Raw genomic sequence first — 16732 nt, forward strand, 5'->3', positions numbered from 1 at the left:
CTTAGCACTAGTGCAATGCCTTGGCCAAGTTATAGGAAGGAAAGCAGCTACTGGCATAGGTAGAGGAAGCACAGAAGAAGAGGCCTTGCTAATGGCCAGTTGCAGCTTTGGTTGGATGAGGCTTATCAGGTTACAAATTCCATTCAAGATAAGATTAAGGGACTACAATAGACAAAGTAGACGATGAGGCTAGTAGTAGAAGGACCATCCACTATAAATTGGTCGAGGATGTTCGACAAGCAGCAACACATAGTGCTGCTAAAGTTGCAGTGATCTAGGTGGAGTTGGGGGATCTTCACAGTAAGATCGCGACGCCAGAAGAGTGACTCGAGGGTGAGTCACAATATTTGTGTTGGGGGCCTGTTGAGATGGGGTCCCATGGGTTAGCTATGGTTAAGATAACCCAAATTTTGGTACAATTTTGTAAATAATGTAAAGTCTCAACAATTTGTGGATGCGGAGCTCGTAGATGAATAAGAGTCAAAGGGGATTAGCCCTCATTTTGGATAAGCTTTGAGTCATTTTTGAGATTTACCCATGGTCTGCGGACCATGGGATTGTATGAAATAAGTCTATAAATAGTGAATCTTAGAAAAAGGAAAAAGGAACTAGATGGTAAGTAGAGTAGAAGAGGGTAAGGGAGAAGAGTGAAAGGCTTAGGAGGACTTAGAAGAAGAAAGGCTCTACAACTGAGTGCGCAGAGACCTAGGTAGAGTACACAACTGAGTGCGTGGACCCCTGTAACTGTGTGCGAAGGGAAGTTTGAGTCTGTAATCTGTGAATTAAGATCAATAAAGACAAGTTTCTGAAGAATTACTGAGTATTTATGTTTATCTCTGTTAATGTTATATGCTGCTAATAAATGACATGTTTCTATATTCAAGCTTCTGTGATCCGTAATGAATTAAACAAAGTCTTTTGGTAGAAATCACATGAGAGAATTTTTTTGCCAACACATCCAACAAGTGTGACCGTTTTAGAAAAGCCAAATCTCTATTCAACTTGGAAACCCTTACGCGAGACCATTCAAAGTGATGAACTTTAATAGCAGTGGCCTTTCTGTATAGGGTAGTAATTGCCGTATTCAAGCTTCTATGATCCATAATGAATTAAACAAAGTCTTTTGGTAGAAATCACATGAGAGAATTTTTTGGCCGACGCATTTTGAACCAACAAGTGTGATTGTTTTAGAAAAGCCAGATCTGTCTTCAACTTGGAAACCCTTACGCGAGACCGTTCAAAGTGATGAACTTTAATAGCAGTGGCCCTTCTATATAGTGTAGTAATTGATGTATTCAAGCTTCTATGATCCATAATGAATTAAACAAAGTCTTTTGGTAGAAATCACATGAGAGAATTTTTTGGCCGACGCATTTCGAACCAACAAGTGTGATCGTTTTAGAAAAGCCAGATCTGTCTTCAACTTGGAAACCCTTACGCGAGACCGTTCAAAGTGATGAACTTTAATAGCAGTGGCCCTTCCGTATAGGGTAGTAATTTCTGTATTCAAGCTTCTATGATCCATAATGAATTAAACAAAGTCTTTCGGTAGAAATCACATGAAATTTTTTTTGGCTGATGCATTTCAAACCAACAAGTGTGAAACGCGTCAGCCAAAAAATTCTCTCATGTTATTTCTACCGAAAGGCTTTGTTTAAATGACATGTTGTATGAATTATTGATAAATTCTACGCGATTATCTTGAATCTATCTTAATAATGTACACAATACATGTTTAAATACTTTCGCGAAGACTCTGGTTATTTTTCTATGTTTACTGATGACTTAAGTAGATCTGTGTGAACACTAATTTAGGATTGCTTTGTGATGCGCTTAAGTAGGTATGTTGACTGTTAAAGGCTTGCAATGACTAATCGTAGACCTTCATGAAGGTCTGAAGGCTATTTTAATAGAGCTATAGTAACAAGCCTAGGGGTTACCGATCTGCACGAAGGAATATCTGATGCACTAGAAGACATCACACTGGTCTCTGGACGTAGAAACTTGGTTCTTGCATCCCCGCATACTGCTTCAGGTGAGATTATAGCTTGCACTACATGGGTTGTTACCAAAAGGGCCATTAGTGTAGGATTTTGTTGGTTGGCGCATCTAACTCCGAACCTGGGTTAGGACCCCCTAAGCCAATAGAGGCATCAACATGGATGTGGAAAGGAAGAGCCCAATTTGGGCCTTAAAGTATAGGTGCAATAGTCAACTTGTCCTTTAGGGTTTCTAGGGCCTCTTAGTAGATTTCTGAGCAGAAAAATTCAGAGTCCTTGGCCAATAGTCCAAAAAAAGGTGAGGCTACTTTGTTGAAGTCCTTTATGAATCTCCTGTAGTATCCAACTAAGCCCAAGAAACTTTTACATCCCTATGCTTCTGAGGAGTAGGAACCCTCTTTATGATAACACTTTTATCTTGGTCTACTTGCAGTCCTTCCTGGGATATTGAGTGACCTAGAACAATCCCTACATTCATCAAGAACTCACACTTCTCAAGACTAAGGGATATGTTCATTTCAATGCATTTGTTTAATAATTTCCCCAAGTTAGAGAGATCCTCCAAGAAATCACACCCATAGGGAGTGAAATCATCCATATAAATTTCTATAGAGTCATGGAGTAGCTATGCAAAGATGCTCAAGACTGCCCTTTGAAAAGTGGCAGGGAAACTACATAATCCAAAAGGATGGAACCTATAAGCAAATGTACCCCAAGGACAAGTGAAGGTGATTTTATCTTGGCCATCTGGGCTGATATGGATCTGATTGTAACCACTGAATCCATCCAGGAAAGAGAATAACTTCTTTCCTGCAAGACCATCCAAAACTTGGTCAATGAAAGGTAGAGGGAAATGGTCAGTTTTGGTGGCTTTGTTTATCTCTCTGTAGTCCACATAGATCCTCCATTTTCCATTCTTCCTTGGGACTCAAACCAGAGGAGACACCCACTCACTATATGAGATGGGGTAAATGAACCTTACATCTAGCAACTTCTGCAATCCTTCTTTAACTATATCCTTAAGGGCTGGGTTCATTCTCCTCTAAGGTTGGTGCACTGGCTTGTAGCCTTCCTTGATGTAAATGTGGTGAGTACACACCGAAGAGTGCACTCCCTTCATTTCCTTATAACTCCAGGCAAAGGCATCCAGATTCTCTCTTAGCATGTTCCATAACTCCTTTTTCTGATGTGTAGAGAGAAGGGTTGATTTTCAATGTTCTTTTTGGACCAAATTATAATATCTTCACATGAGTAGGACTTGAGCTAGCTAGGCACAAATTAATCCAAGGGTTCTCTTCAGCTTTCTTTACTAACTCATCAAGAGACATGGTGTTTGGGGGTTGATTCTCGAGGATTTGATCAATCGAGTTGTCTTCATTAGGTTTCCCCCTTCTATAGTAGCATCTAGGATATAGACTGGGTAAGAGGTGGCAGAGTAGAATTCATATTCCTCCTCCTCTTCCAACCATAAAGGTAAGTCATTCTCTAGAGATGGTTGCAGAGGAGGGTACATGACCAATTGTTTGACAAATTCCCATTTTTAATGGTCATATTCCTAGCCCTCAAACTTATGTAAGCATCAGCAGTGGCTAAACATGGCCTTCCAAGGATGAGAGGATAACCATTGAACATGGTCTTAGGTTGGATAACTAAGAAGTCAACAAGGTATTCCTAGCATTCAATGGAGACCATCACATCCTCAACAACTCCCTCAGGAGCTACTATGGATCTGTCTGCCAGCTGCAAGACTGTTGTGGTCTTCCTTAATGATCATTGGAGTAGTCTCCTTAGTCATCAGATTGATGGCAGCCCAAAGATCGATCAAGGTATGGGGGAAAATGTTGGGATGGGGTCCCCTGGGTTAGTTTTGGGGTAAAAACGCAAGTTTTGATGTAAAGTTTGATAAAAAGACGTAAAGTCTCCATGAATTATGGATGTGGAGTGTGTAGGTAGACATGAGGCAAAAAGAGTTTTTACCCTCAATTATGTAAAAGATTGAGTCGGTTTTTAGATCTACCCTTTGTCCACGGACCATGGGATTGTATAAATAGCTGTGTCTTAGAGAGTCTAAGGTAGATATACAATTTTGTCTATGAGTATGATGAAGGGAGTCTTAGGGAGTTAGCACAGAGAAGTAAGTCTTATAGGGGGAAAAGGCTTTACAGCTGAGTGCGCAGAGGCCTAGAGTAGAGTCCGTAGTTGAGTGTGTGGACCCCTGCACTTTAGTGTGCAGGGAAGTTTTGAGTCCGTAACCTTGTATTGAAGATCAATAAAGAAGACTATTGGAGAAATTCATATGCATTATCTGTTTCCTTCTGCCGTTTATGTTTGTGATGAGATAATGTCTTTATGAAATAATGATATATTGATGCACAAATCTATTGGATAAGTCTTATTAATTGAACACAATGCATGTTAAGTATTTACGAGAAGGTTATGATACTTTTTATTAAGTTGATTAAGAACTTAAGAAAATTTGTGTGGACTCTGATCTAAGGCTAGTCTATGATGCGTGTAATTAGATAACCTATTTGTTAAAGGTCCACATAAGCCAATCATAGACCTTCACGGAGGTCTAGAGGCCATTTGAAGGAAGCTATAGTGCCAGGCCCTAAGGGCTTAGATATCTGCATGAAGGCAAATCTATGACATAAAGAGGGCATCACACTAATCTCTGGATGCGAAAACTTGGTTCCAGCATCCCCACATACTGCTTCGGGTGAGACTTTAGTTCACGCTAAGTGGGTTGATGCTGAAAGGTCCAGTAGTGTAGGGTTTTGTTTAGTGCAACTAACTCTGAACCTGGGTCAGGACCCACTAAGCCAACAAATGGTTCCATTTCCGGGATAAGGATATGCATAAATATATATGTGATGTCACATCACTGGAATCATACCAAAGGAAATTGAGAAGTGGTTGGATAGAAAGATCCACAAATTTGAGGCGTAGGAAAACAAGAATTCCGTGCCTCTCAAAAGAACAATGGTTGGAAAGATATTTGTATACAGAAATACATGAAAGTTTCTTCCGCACCTTCCCGATCGAGCTATATGAGTGGATAGCTAAATTGGCAGATGGCCAAGGAAGGTGGAGACTTGATGGTCCAATAGTATGGACTTTGGAAATAGTGCGGAGGTTGGAAGCTTCTGAAGATAAGATCATGCACGTTGTTTATCATTGGATTGATCGAGTCATAGGGGGATTTGTGACAGAGTTCGCAGTTAATACCTTAGTCAGCTATAGTGAAGAAGAGCGATGCTTCTTCAAAGGACCGTGAGGTAAGTATCTAAGATCTTTGAATACCTAGATTAAGATGATGTTGTGTGAAAACGTGTTATGCCATTGCCTTGATGTTTGGAGCTACGTGAAGTGGAAAGCTTTTTAGAGATCAAGGAAAAATAGTTCCTGAATATATCCCATTGATTGGGCCTCCTTCTAATGATGACAAGGGTATGGTACAAGCTTCACCACAAATTGTTGTACAACTAATAAGGCGGGGTTTTCTGTGAACTCATCATCCATCCACTCAACCTCCACCTTCACCTCCACAACATACAACTTCACCCACACCGCCACCACCACTACCACCGTTCAACATGTCAAATACAATGAAGTTGCTAGTTTTCAGGGGTATAGGGAGTGAGGATACAAATCAATTTTGGTTTGTTGCGGATATTGTGTGGATAGTGCAACAAGTTACTGATGATAATATGAAGAAGGTGTAGTTGGTTACTGCTTTGTAGGATCACACACTGACATGGTATATCAAGTACTGCACTGATAATCCTTTAGCATCATTAATTGACACTAAGGTCGCTCTGAACAAGGAATTTAGTAAGCCTAAGTTTGACTCACAATTAGTAGTTGGATTCAAGGAAATCATGATGAAGGCTGGTGAAATGCCCTGGAAGTTAGATCAAAGATTGAAGTGTGTGATCCATGAAGCTAACATGCAACTCATAGATAGTCAGCATCACAAGTGGTTTATAGCCTCGCTCCTACCCCACCTAAGGATTGCTTTATCGTAGCAAAATATAGGGACTCAGGTGGAAGCTCTGGAAATTGCAATGAGATTTCATGAAATGAATATTTAGGACGTGTGTTTTGGAGTTCAACAAATTCACTCGCAGTTGCAGAACCTCTACTTGGAATTGTGTAGCTTGAAAAAAGAAAAATACGCTAGGCTGGAGGTGCATGAGGAAGTCTGGTGCCTCAAGTGTAAGATCTAGGGGCATGATAAATATCACTGCCTTGTCTTTGCAAATTATATCATGGGGGGGGGGGGGGGGGGGACCAATGCCCCTAAGGCAGGAAGCTCCAGCAGGATCAAGTGCGGGACCCACGCTATGGTGCATTATCTATCAGGTGGCCGAAAGCACGCAACAGATAATTGTCATTTGCTGCAAAAGTTTGTGCATACACCACAACAAATATTCTGTGATTTCTACAAATCGGTGGGCCACGATGAGTGCCATTGCCATAGTTATGAAATGATGATCGAGAGGATGCCTACATATTGAATGTAAGTAGAAGCATTGCTTCCGGATTAGGGCACTGGGGGAGTGTGCGGAGGATATCAGGGGCATGGATGGGGCCAAGGAGGAGGAGGACCTGGTAGAGGTCGTGGATAGGTCATTTTCTATAATTGCGTGATGCCAAGGAACTATGCATAGGAGTGTCTGAATTAGACACGCCTGTCATGTCAATACTACACCCAGTTTGACCATATGATAGAAAAATGCCCTATGCTGATAGCCAAGATGCAGGAGAGGAAGGAGTAGCCTCAGCACCCTACGCAACTTGCAGATGATGAGGGCTAAGCCCCGCGAGGAGGATCTGAATGTGAATATAGTGCTAAGAAGTAGAGTAACGACTGGGGATGACAAGGGAAAGCAACCTGAAGAGAATGGATGGGTCCGCAAGGCTCCAAAAAAAGAAGTCGGTTTCGATCTATAACATGTGAAGGAGACATTTATCGAAGTGAAGAAAAGCTTCACTGAGGCATCTACCTTAGGAAGTTAGGACAAACTACCAGAGACTAGCGCTCCTATAGAGGTTGTTCCTTCTGTACTTATTGCGTTCCTGGAGACTTGCATGAAACTTCTGCATGATAGCAAGGTTGTGAAGGGTCTACAGTATTTGATAAACAAGTGTGCTAGTAAGGAAAATACTCCTAATGGAAACCGCGAAGTCAGAAATATCAGAAAACATAAGACAAGCATTGGGTTCGAAATGAGGCTCACTATGCAGATAGGAGATTATGAGATGGACCAGGTTATTTTGGATCTAGGGTTTGATGTGAACATTTTGCCTAAATAGACATGGGAGAGAATGGGGAGGCCTGCATTGCAGTGGTCTCAGATTCAACTGAGGATGGCGAACCAAAAGAAGATTATCCCTATGGGGTGACTACATGGAGTCACTGTAGATATAGAAGGTGCGAGCGCGTTGGCTGATTTTGAAGTGATAGAAATTGTTGATGACAACAATCCATATTCGTGCTCCTTGGAATTGATTGGGCCATTGATATGAACGAGGTCATCAACTTGAAGAAGTAGATAATGTCGTTTGAAAGGAAATAGCTTCGCGTTGTAGTACCATTGGACCCTACAGAAGGAACACACTATATTGAACCGGTCCGTGATTATGAAGAAAGTGATGATGACTTGGATCAGATTTACAAAATAACAATTCGAGACCAAGATTGGATTATTCCAACAATTGATGGATGGATTGCATGGGACCGTGAAATCTCCCGTACCTCAGATTCAGATGAAGAATTGGAGCACTGGAAAAATAGGCTACATGAAGTATCTAAAATGCGCTACAACATGATGACTAAATCGTTGCGCTGTGTGTCATCGGAGGTAAGAAATTTACCCTATTATGATGGTTTAACTGATGTAGATAAATTTTTGGATGCTTTTGAAAGAGAAGTCCCTGAGGATCATCGCTTTCAAGCGCTAGATATAGTGTTGCGCACTACGCCCACACGGTGGTGGGGTACACACAAGGACAACTTTGATGAATGGAGCGATTATAGGAGGATGATGAGGTTGTGATTCGATCGCCCTAAAATGTGATTAATTGAGAAATATGATGCGAGAAATGATCCTCGAGATCATTTGGAAAATGGACTAAAGTATATGGAATGGAGCCACAATGAGAGTGGGTGCACTTATTATGTCATACTTTGGATATAATCCCTATGAATTGGTACCTAGAAATGGAGCTCCGCCATCGAACCATGGAGTGGGACATATTAAGGGAAGGATTCTTGATGACCTTCAGTTTTGAGGATGGGTTCTATTAGGTTCCTATACCAATAGGAGTCATAATTTTGAATGACTAAGGTGAAACCTTGTAATATTGTACATACCTTTTCTTTCTGCAAATGTTTTCCATATTAAGAAAACTAAAAAATGTAAAGAGGGTATGTCCTAAAAGAATAATCAAAGGACAAAAAGAATGGAAAAGGTAAAAAATTAAAATATATGAACCCCAAAGGAAAAAAAGAGACCATGAAAGTGGGCAAGTCAAAATTCCATTGCTATTTAATTTTATGCATAATAATGATTGTGTGTAGCTTGTTACTTATGCCACAGTCCATAATAGTCAAAATGCTTAAACTTGGCTATTTCATGTTTTGAATTTTATGTTTATAGTTAGTGAATAAAATCTGACCAAATAGTGTAATCTTGGTAGATCATTAGATAGGTAGAGTGAATAAAAGGAGCTCATCTGTTTAATCTGAGCCCTTGGATGTGATAAGGTTAGAATTAGATAGTTTACTTTGTAAAAGAAAAGAAAAAGATTGATAAGGGTTTGCTAGCCTAAATGCACCCAAATAGAGTGAAGAAACAATGGTAGGATGAGTAAGTGGGTAAGTAGTAGAAAGGTTGCAGAAATATCATGTGATTATACAAAAGAATTTATGTCATTATCTTAAATGCAATTTTCAATAATGTATAAGTAGTGGAAAAAGAAAAAACAATGGTTCACAACATCGTTTATTTAAAACCCCTCATTTATTTCACTCCACTTTACTAATTTCCATTTCATAATAAAAATATTAATATCTATAGTTCTTTAAGTCAAAGAGGCTCATAGCATTTCTTTGACTTTTGGTGGGACCGAACCCTCAGCTTGATGACTTAAGAAGGAAATGTGTTAAAATCCCTTATAATTCATTCATCCCCCTCACAAAACCCCTTTTCCTAAGGTTAAATTATTTTTGCCTAGGAAGACCCCATGATAAATATTTTTATGCAAAAACCCATCAAAATACATTTATCCTAAGTACTAAGTGTATGGAAAACACATAAGGTTTTGTATACCTAAGTACAATACCCCTTCTACTCATTTCACCTCATATTAACTTTTTATTAAATATATAAAATTCACAAAAACCCCATTAGCCTGTATATGTTTAACTCCTTTATATAAATAATCCCACCCCTTAGTTTATTTATAAACTATATAACTACTCCATATCCCACAAAATATATTAAAACCCCACCCACAGTCCTTAATCCCATATTAAAGCACCCTCGATGAGATTAAGCTTTAATTTAATCCTATACCATCGGTCATTAGACCCAGGGGCCCCCTGAAAGCTTTTTGCGTAAATCACCGTGCAACTCCATCACCCGACCACCGTTGATTGTCCCTCCCTCGCATCCAACAACTCACGTCCATATTGGCCTGGCCTGATGTCTATCCTTTACCCGTTTGATAAGGTGGTTTTCCTCCTAACCCCCAATGCTACATGTCAAACGATGAATGGAATCAGTTGACCCCTCCCGAATACTGCCTGCACCACAAAAGTGGTGCGATGGCCCTCCAAACCGCTTCCCCCATTTAACCGAAAAACTGCCACTGTTCATCAATCAATGAACTCGTCAAAATTAACCTTTTTTCTATATAAACCCAATTACCCCTATTTTCACTCTTTTCGCGCATTTGCTATTGAGAACTCAGAAAGCCGTTGTGACCCCTGCAAACAACAAATTTTCTCACAGACCTCTGCCATTGCTCCATAGACATTGCAGACAACCCAACTCATTCATCAGTCCATACCAGAACCATACGAACCTCTGCAGCTGCCATCAACCACCATTTATAGTCAATTTCACCTAATTCCAGGTATTTAACCGTGGAATACCAACTCCATTGTCAAATTCCAAGTAAATTCACCCTCATAACACTGTTAATTAAGTAAAAAATATCAAATTTTACTTTAATTTTAACACTCTGAGCCATAACCATCTGCAAGACCTCTGTTTACCTAAAAACCCTTTAAAAATTCCAAAAAGCCTTTGCAGAAACCCCTAGAGCATAATTCAAATCCACAAGAACTGAATTATGGCTGCCCCCATCACCATGGACGTTAGACCAATTACAACTCCCCATCTGGACCTGGACCACCTTCCCTTGGCTGACAGGGACTTTCAAATAAAAGATACCACTGCCCTAGAGCCCCTGCTCAAAGTGCATTGCCAAAGTAGGGATAGATACCTTAACCAAGCTGATGAAATTGGCCTATGGGAGTCACATTTTCCCAAATACCAGTTCCCCCAAGTTCACATCTTTCCAGAGATTGTACATATGTGCTATGCTTGCTATGTCCCTAGCCATAGAACCATAATGTCTCATGACTAGAAGGTCCTATTCACCATCACAACTGAGTCCATAAACAAAATGCTGCAGTTCCAACCAGGGCCAAACCTAACCCCACTCTCAATTGGAGACCTATTGGACCACTATCCCAAGCTTAGCCCTGAAAAATTGGCCCAACTGTTCCAAACCTTCATCAAGGAGGAAAAACACATCCCTAAAGACTCCCCTCCATATGTAGCAGCTATTTTCTCTCCATGGGGCCAGAACATTGTAACCATGATATCATGTGCTTTAGGTTATACCACAAGTGAGTACATTGATGAAATCATCCTTGCTTTCATGTCCATCTATACTCCAGGAAAACCCACTGCAACCATATATGAATTTTACACATTCATAGCTGATAGAATGCATGAGCAATTCACAAGAATGGGAAATGAGAGGGTGTTCAAATACTCTTCTGTATTATACCATCTATTTTTGTACTATCAGTCAGAGAAGTTTCCTTTTACCCTCCAAAATCTTGACACCAGGGGCCAACCCAAATTTGTTACCTTTTGGACCCCACTTTTCCATGAGTTTATATCACCATATACCTACTCAAACTTTATGGATTCTTTTGTGCATCTAGTCATGACCATGCTCATTGGGAATCCTCCACCTAATATATAGCCTGGAAATAAAAAGAGTCCTCCATCTTTCCAAGCGGACCAAAGTGGGTGACTGGTACCTTTATTAGAACCACACATAAATCAGAATATATGGTTGCATGCTTGCACCATACAAGTTGCTAAGATACCCCCCCATGAGGTTGTTTGCCTTAGAGTACTATAGATAGATCATCAATGCAGGTGAAGTCAACTTCATCAATGCCAAGAAAAAGGCCTATTTCACAATCAAAGATCAATTAGGTCCCTTCATATGCAATTCCAGAGAGGCAGACCTAATTCTACAAAGCATGAAGTTCTAAAGGAGTTTTGTATGGAGATATGACCCTTTGGAATTAATTACCAAGAAAAGGCAAAAGGTCAAGCTAGGACCCTTCATCCACCACCCTGTTAGGCGTGGAATCCCCCGACAACATGTTTTGGGGCTCAAAGCCCAAGTTTTGGTTAAAGGTTTTGTAAGAATCCGCAAATTGTGGGCGCGGAGCGTGAAGTATAGGTTAAGTCATAGGGTTGTCCGCCCTAAAGTAATGTAATGTAATGTAAAGTCATGTTGGCCTACCCATGGTCTGTAGACCATGGGATTGTATAAATAGAGAGAGGCTCTAAGTTGTAAAGATAGCTAAGGAATTAGAGAGAAGAATATGAATGGTTCGAGATTAAGGTAGGATTCTAAGTGTATTGGGTCGTAGTAGTAGGAAGATGCTTTGCAGCTGAGTGCGCAGAGGCATAGTAGAGTCCGCAGCTGAGTGCGCGGAACCTTGTAGCTGAGTGCACAGGACGATGTCAAGTATGTAATCAGGATTGAAGACTAATAAAGAGAAGCTGATTCTTATTTCTTTGTGTTTGCTGTACATTGCCTTCTTTATGGTTATATGGGTTTATTTATCGCACGCACTGGCATGATTGCTGAATATGCTGTAATAACCATTAATATTACACACACAAGTTAAGTAATTGGGTAATAATAGATTAAATAGCAAGGAAATTGGGTATTATATAGGTTGTGCCTCGAGTAGGGCTGCGCAAAAATAGCATCACAGGTTGCAAAGTAATAACAAGCGCATGTAGCGATGTGCATGCAGGGTCAAACCGCAGAAGCCCATCAGACATCTCCAGGGTGTAGAAACCTGGTTCTAGAACCCTCCCATACTACTTCGGATGAGACCTCAGTCCGCACTCCGTAGACTGTTGCTGAAAGGGCCAGTAGTATTGAAATCTACTTGGCTAAATCCCTCTGAACCTGGGTCAGGCCCATACAAGCCAACAAATGGTTCCGTTTCTGGGACTGGGATCTGCATAAGGGATGTCTGATGTCGTGCCACTAGAATCCAACAAAGAAAGAAATTGGAGAGTGGTTGGATAATAAGATTCATGAGTTTAGCGAATCCATGAAATTTTCTTTGCATCCTTTCCTTCTGAACTATATGAGTGGATCGCGAAGTTAGCAGACAGCCAGGGAAGGTGTAGGCTCGAAAAACCAATATTGTGGACTCTGGAAGTAGTGCGCAGACTAGAAGCATCAAGAGATAAGATAGTGTGCATTGTGGACCATTGGCTCGACCGAATAATAGGAGGATTTATCACTGAGTTTGCAGTCGACACGACCATCAGCTACAGTGAGGCGGAATGATGTTTTCTCAAGGGACCGCGAGGTAAGTATATTAAATCTTTGAACACTTGGATTAATATGATATTGTGTGAAAAGCGGGTTATGTGAATAAATTAATGTTTGGAACTACGCAAAGTGGGAATATATACAAAAGTGTAAGTAGTGAAGAGTTGGAAAGCAGTCCCTTAATTTTACCCTCGCGGGAAAGAGAGGAAGAGCTCACAAAAGTTTCCCCAAGAAGCGTAGTTAGTCTAATAAGGCAGCGAATTCCACATTTACCACCTCCACCCACATCGCCACCCGTCTCACCCTCCTCACCTCCATCTCCACCCACCCCACCTCCTCCACCACCACAGTTCAGTATGGTGAAAGCGATCAAACTACCGATGTTCAGAGGAGTAGGGAATGAAGATCCAGACCAATTCTAGTTCATGGTAAGAGCAGTATGGGAAGCACAGGGCATCGTGGATGATAATATTAAAAAGGCTACACTGGTGAGTGTGCTGTAGGATCGTGCATTAACATGGTATATTAAGCATTCTAATGACCACCCAAACGCAGGGATCATAGAGATCCAGGCCACGCTGAACAGGGAATTTAGCAGGCCAAAATAAGAAACAAAATCAATCATCGGGTTTAAGGAGATCACGATGCTCCTAGGCGAGACCCCCTGGGATCTAGACCAAAGGCTGAAGAGTATGATCCATGAAGCCAATATGATGTTAATAGATGCACAACATCGTGCATGGTTTGTGGCCTCACTTACACCACATTTAAGGACGGTGCTGTCACAACAAAAACTTTCCACCCAGGATGAAGCGTTGGAGATGGAAATGAGATTGCATGAGATCCCTATACAAGACCCTGGGTTGGGAGTTGAAAAAATCGACGCGCAACTGTAGAATCTGTGTTTGGAAATGCAAAGTTTGAAACATGATAGGACACCTCGGCCGAAGGTGCATGAGGAAGTATGGTGCATAAAATGCAAAGGCCAAGGGCACGACAAGGACCACTATCCAATATTCGTGAACTACTTGGCAGGAGGGGGGCCAATGCCGTTAATATTGGATGCACAGGCAGTGCCAAGCGCGGTGTCTACATTATGGTGTGTGATCTACTAGATAGGAGGAAAACACACCACGGATAATTGTCATGTGTTGCAGAAGTATATGAAGATGTCCCAAAAATTGTATTGTAATTTTTGCAGGTCAATAAGCCATGATGAATGCACCTACCGAAGCTATGAACTAATAATGGATCAGACTCCTACCCGCAGGGTGAAAACTGAAACGCAAGCCCTTGACCCAAATATAGGGATGGTGCGAGCTGGGTTACAAGGTCGTAGTCGGGGTCGAGGCGGAATGGGGCCAGGAAGGGGTTGCGGACAACTAATTTGTTATAATTATGGAGGGCCAGGGCACTATGCCCATGATTGTACAAACTCGAAAATAATATCATGTTATTTGATCATGAGGTAGAAGACTTCCCTTCGTTGATAGCGAGGATGCATGAAAAGGGGGTACTCTAGCCCCCTCTGACTCAGAATTTATAGATGATGAGGTCTGCGCTGCGCGAAGAAGACCCGAATATAAACATGATGCTTAGGAGTGGTATGACCATGAGAGATGATAAAGGGAAGCAGCCAGAAGAAAGTGTGTGGGTTCAAAAGGCTCCTACAAAGGAACCCGAGTTTGATTTAGAATGTGCGAAGGAGACATTCATGGAAGCTAAGAAGAGCTTCACAGAGGACACCACTTCAGGAAGTAAGGATCAACTAGGACCAGGGATGGATCCTTCAATGCTCACTACCTTTCTGGAGACATGCATGAAATTGCTGCGCGACAACAAGGCAGTCAAAGGACTACAGGAACTTATCACTAGGTGTGCGGGGTCAAGAGAACCATGCGTGGTTCGGAAACTTGGAAAGCATGCATTGTGCACAGGAAGGGAAATGAGATTAACTGCACATATAGGTGAGTACGAAATGGATCAGGTAATCCTGGATCTAGGTTCAGACGTGAATGTACTACCAAAGCAAACATGGGAATGCATGGGCAGACCCATGCTACAATGGTCCCCTATTCACTTACGAATGGTGAACTAACAGAACATTTTTACCATGGGAAGATTACAAGGGGTAACAATCGATATTGAAGGTGCAAGCACACAGGAAGACTTTGAAGTAATAGAGATTGTCGATGACAGTAATCCCTATCCCACTACTAGGAATAGACTGGGCTACCGATATGAACAAAGTCATAAATTTGAAGAAGCGCAAAATGATCTTTGAGAAAAAGTCACTACGCGTAATAGCACTGCTGGACCCAGCCAAAGGAGCGCAATGCACTGAACTAGTGTGCGACAATGATAGTGATGACGATCTCGACTGTATTTACAAGATAAATGCACGAGAAGAGGATTGGGTGAATCTGACTGCATATGGAAGGATTTCATGGGAGCGCGAAAGCTCCTACACTTCGGATTCAGACGAAGAGATAGAGCGATGGTAGAATCGGCTGCAAGACGTAACAACGCTGAATTGCAACATGATGATTAGATAATTGTGTTGCGTGATAATAGAGGCAAGGGAGATGTCGACATTTGATAGATTGTCAGCGGTGGATGAATTCCTGAGCAAATTTGAAAGTGTAGTTCTAGAACAGTAACGATTTGATGCGCTAAAGTGGGCACTACGCACCACACTCACACGATGGTGGGGTACACATCAAGGAAATTTTGAGGACTAGCATAGATGTAGAAGGATGATGGGCCTATGTTTTGGAAAACCCCAGCTCCGAATGAAAGCCAGTCAACAGGGGTAGAACAACTTGTGTGCCCACCTTTCATGATGGGTACAGACATATGCTGTACAGTCCGCACAAGCACACACCACCACCAGAATAGAGAGTCAGAACAAACCACAATAGTAGGAAAGGTAATGTGCACTACCAATTCTCAACGATGAAGCCTTCGATAGGGTGTGCGAAGTATTCAACAAGGTTCACTAGGTGAGGTGAAATGATTGGGACCTGCGCATGCCAGTGGTTCAATGGGCCTACCAGACCATGTGCAAAACCATGAACGCGGAGACGATTCAAAAGGTGTGGAACAGAGTGGAGACCGTAATTACTAAAGAAAATACAAAAAGTAATCCGAACGTACTAGACCCTATAGTGGTGACAGTGCGTGAAGACCAGGAGGAAGAAATCACACATCTACATGAGGTCAAACATATAAGGATTTAGGAAGCCATATGGAAAGGGAACCTTAGACTTCATGAACTCGAAAAGGACCGGGTATGATTGAGGAAGAAAATCATTTTGATGGATGTTGAGATCACGAGGCTAGAAAACGAGATCTCACAAGCATGTTCCCTGAAGAAAAAAGGATAACAGGGCTAGATATGGATGATCATACCACTACATTAGATGAGTGCCACCAAGAATTTATGACTCTTCTGCCATGGCTATGACCACACCTCACCAAACACAGTAACCAGGGGAGTGCACTACATACAGTAGAACGTGCGGCTTCGGCAGTCGCGTAGAAAATTGAGGAGTTTTCGCGGACTATGCTGGAAGGCGAGTTGAAGTCTCGCATAGGTGGTGCAACCACCTGACTAGCTGTAGGGAGCATAGTCTCAATGCTCCAGACAGTTGAAAGAGAGTGTGGGACTCTTAAAGAGTCTGTTTGGGAGGTGCGCGATGAGGGAGGTGCGCGCAGAATCAACATGGCACAAGGTTCACTCCCGCGCACGGGGGGTTGCGTTGCTGCGCGGGTAGGCTGGGAAGTAACCGTTGGTGTCACTGTTCATGATGAGATGTCCAATTTAAGGC

The sequence above is a fragment of the Pinus tabuliformis genome, chromosome 4_2 (genome assembly GCF_031772625.1).
Source record: "Pinus tabuliformis cultivar Carrire ecotype Pingquan chromosome 4_2, CPIR1, whole genome shotgun sequence".
In the NCBI taxonomy this organism is placed as follows: domain Eukaryota; kingdom Viridiplantae; phylum Streptophyta; class Pinopsida; order Pinales; family Pinaceae; genus Pinus; species Pinus tabuliformis.